This window comes from Humulus lupulus, chromosome 1 (genome assembly GCF_963169125.1).
Source record: "Humulus lupulus chromosome 1, drHumLupu1.1, whole genome shotgun sequence".
Classification (NCBI taxonomy): Eukaryota; Viridiplantae; Streptophyta; class Magnoliopsida; order Rosales; family Cannabaceae; genus Humulus; species Humulus lupulus.
The window spans coordinates 291113904-291118362 of record NC_084793.1 but is presented as its reverse complement, the minus strand read 5'-3'; positions in this window follow the sequence as shown (position 1 = coordinate 291118362).

Below are 4459 nucleotides of genomic sequence, written 5' to 3'. Positions count from 1 at the left end.
AAGGTAATTTAGGAGAACAGGTTCTCCTTTTGTGGGTACAAGTAGGGGTGGAGGCCCCAGTGATCAGAAGAGGAAGGTTCCTGACACCTTCCCAATTCCAGGATCTGATAGGCGACCTCGTGATATTTCAATGGGTCATCAAGGTGGCAGTGAGGCCTGGAAGTCTAATCCTGAATGCCCTAAATGCAAGAGGCGTCATTTGGGAGAGTGTAAGGGCTTGCTTTTTGTGTGGATCAGTGGGTCATCTTAAGAAAGATTGCCCTAAAGCAAGAAAAGAAGAACCCAGGAAAGCGAACAGCTCGGCCCTAGCTTGAGTGTTCGCGTTGACGCAAGCAGAGGCTGAGACTTCACCCTCAGTAGTTATAGGTCAGCTTCTTAGTGCTGGAATCCCTTATAATGTTTTGATTGCTTCTGGTGCTACACATTCTTTTGTTGCTAATAGAATTATTGATAGACTGTGTAGACCATGTGATTATTATGTTGTGAGGTTTGGAACTTTGTTACCCACTAGGGAGTTGGTAGTATTCAGGATATGGGTCAGATCTTTGCCAGTGACAGTGGAGGGTAGAGAGTTGTCAGTGGATTGATAGAGTTAGTTATGACTGACTTCGACATGATTCTTGGTATGGATTGGTTGGTGAAGTATGGGGCAACCATTGATTGTAGAAGGAAGATGGTCACCTTTGAGCCTGAAGGTGAGGAACCTTTTGTGTTTTTTGGTATTGTGCATGGACCCCGCATACCTATGATCTCTGCTTTGAGGGCTAGAGATCTATTGCAAAGAGGTTGCATTGGATTCTTAGCCAGTGTGGTTGACACCTCTCAGGTCATGCCAGTGAGGCCTGAAGAGACCAGATTAGTTTGTGAATTCCTGGATGTGTTTCCAGAAGATTTGCCAGGGTTGCCTCCGCACAAAAAAATTGAGTTTATGATAGAACTAGCACCAGGGACGGAGACAATGTCTAGAGCACCTTACAGAATGGCCCCATCTGAGTTGTTGGATTTAGGTTTTATTAGACCTAGTTTCTCTCCTTGGGGTACGCCAGTTTTGTTTGTGAAGAAGAAAGATGGTTCTAAGGATGTGCATTGATTACAAAGAACTGAATAAGTTAACAATTAAGAACAAGTATCCTTTGTCAAGGATAGATAATCTATTTGATCAGTTGAAAGGTAAAAAGGTGTTCTCAAAGATTGACCTTCGTTCTGGTTATCATCATTTGAGGGTCAAGGAGGGAGACATACCGTGTTAGGAGTGTGTCCTAAAAGCATGTAAAGACATTTGTTTTTCTGTGAATAAATAAATACAATGGTTTATTATTATTGTTATATTTAGATTGTTAAATTATTGTTTGAATAATTTTGTAAATATCAGAAAAATTCCATATTCATTATTGAGGATGTGATCTTGTATTAGTACGAGAGAATTAAGATCACATGAATGAATAAAAATAGTCAACAACAACAAATTAAAGTTATGGAATTCTTTAATTGGAGTTGTAAGTACGGTTTACTGAGTATCATAATGATACAAATAATTTAGATTCGGATTATTGATGTGGTAAGACATCTCGGTAAAGGTGCTTTATATAATATGATTATATATGACATGGAGAGATATGAATTAAAGTCTTTATCCAAAAACCATTTAACAATAAAGACTTGTAATTCATATCATAACTGATGATCATTTATAGATCAACCTAAATCCTGAGTGTTCATGAACTCTTGTTCATGTTTATTAAATCTTTTGATTCATTCGTTAAGGTCTCTTCAAAGAATGAGGCTAATGACTTTTATTTTGGAGATTTAATATCATGGATGGCTGGGAACATGTATCAACAATACGGAATCTAATCTTTCCTAACAGATCGTATATTAGTTCCCTTAAGGGTTAATTCTGGAACTGAATAATTTTGAGCTCAAATCTATAATTAGATTATATATTAATTATTCACTAGTGAATTAATGGTACTTAAGGAATAAGAAGTAAATTATAAAGGTAAAATGGTAATTCTTCCATTCTAATTTATGAACTAATTAATTAGAGGGTTGAACTATTGTAAGATGGTTATATCAATGGACGACTTAAGAAAAGATTTCTGTAAAAGTATATCTATAACATAAAGAGTGCAATTCTGAATTTATAGTGGGGTAATATCAGAATTAATAAATTAACTATTATAATTAAAGAGTTTAATTATTTAGTTTATTTATTGGAGCTTAATGTTATAGGTCCATGGTCCCCGGAATAGCTCAAACAATCACTGACAAAGGTAAATACAAAAATGGGCAAAAATGACTTATGTGATAAGTAAAATATTTTTCTATGTATCAAACATAATTATTATTTAATTATGTGTAATTAATTAATGAAGAATTAATTAATTATTTGATTTAAAAAAAATATAATTAATTTATTTTTGGGATTTTTGGTATTTAAATAATAATAAAAATTGGGAAAAATCACATGCCATCATTGACATGTGGTACACGTGTAACACAGTGCACAATCACTATGCTACACGCATAAGAGACTTGTTGACGCCGTTTTTCGTCAACAGATAAAAGAAGAGCACAAAAACAATGGATGACGATGGCCAAACGGAACAAACAAATCAAACACACGATTTTTTACGTGGTTCAGCAGTTAAATCTGCCTAGTCCACGAGTCTCTGTTATTAATCTTAAGATTATCTCTGAAAAATTCTTTAGCATGAATTCTCCAGAGTTTTCTCTCAAAGATCAGAATTTCGGTCCCTTACAATGTTGCATGGCTTCTCTATTTATAGAGAAGGAATACTATCCCACATATTTTGGGTAGTTACTCTTTTGTGAATAAAAATAAATGGCTTTAAATGCCTTTAATCAGATAAACAAGGAAACGTCCCTGAAGACCAGGGAATGCATAACTGACTAAATAATATCCCACGATTCTTGGGGATTTACATCAATAAATGAGGATTACATCTCATGTTTACAATACTTGTAGATATTCAAGGTGGTTATAGCGTATCTCCAAGGCTTCAGCATCTCAGGTTTCATGTCATTGTGCGAGCCACTGACATCTCCCGAGCTAGCATTGCTTTCGAGATAGTACATCGAGCTCAAGACCCATGCTCCGAAGTCCCTGAAGATGAAGGTGTTCTCGGAGCTACCTTTCGAGATCGAGATCATTTCGAGGTCACCGCATTCGAGATCATATATCATACTTTGCATGCTCGATTTACAATCCTAGATCATACTCTAATCCTCACGAGACCATTTATTGCGAACTCAGCTGTCGAGGTCATATTTACCATGGCTCGAAATCTGGGTATAACAAGACTGTAATCAGTTTCTAGGTTCCACAATTTTAATTATTTAAATATTAAATAAATAATGAGATATTGTAATTTGATTAAACTATTATTATTTAAACAAAAATCTGATAACTGATTAGTTATTTTCAAATTGTTTAAAATAACTAAGATTTTATTTTAATATATGGGATATATTAAATATAGGATATCAATTTTACAAAACGTAACTTTTCAGGGATAGAAAAATATCTAGAAATCTCTCTCAGAGAAAGAGAACAGTGATATAAACAAAAGTCACTGTTCTTCACAAAACCTAGGTCCAAACTTTATCAGATCTCATGTGTTGAGAACATCTGATAAATAGTTTTTTGCATATTGTTTGTATAGCAAGCCCACACTCGTTCTTTGTGTGCTGAGAACATTTTGGAAGATCTTGGGGTGAGATCTCAAGGATTTAGCCATACAAAACGATAGTAGCAAGGAAGAACCTGAGGTAATTTTTCTATTCATGTCTTTGATTCAATATATATATATGCATGTGAAGAAGTAGATCTAGAAATCTTATGGGATTAAATTAACAATTTGATTGTTGTTCCGCTGCGTATAATCTCTGATTTGATCAATAAAAACCAACATACAGAAGACTGCTTTTCTCACTAGGTATGGGCATTATGAGATTTCACTCATGTCTTTTGGCTTGACTAATGCCCCAGCCGCTTTTATGGATCTAATGAATAGAGTGTTCAAGGATTATCTGGACCAATTTGTGATCGTCTTCATCGATGATATCCTGATTTATTCTCAGTCAGAGTCAGAGCATGAACAACATCTGAGATTGGTTCTACATAGACCGAGGGAGCACAAATTGTTTGCAAAGTCTAAGAAATGTGAGTTCTAGTTATCTCAGGTATCTTTTCTTGGGCACATTGTCAGTAAGGAGGGGATTAAGGTAGATCCAGCAAAGACCGAGGCAGTCAGAGGCTGGCCAAGGCCAAAGAATGCTTCTGAGGTTAGGAGTTTCCTTGGATTGGCAGGTTATTATAGGCGTTTCGTGGAAGGGTTCTCAAAGATTGCTACTTCATTGACTAAGCTGACACGCAAGAATAAAAAATTTGTGTGGTCAGGAAAGTGTGAGAACAGCTTCCAGGAACTGAAGCAGA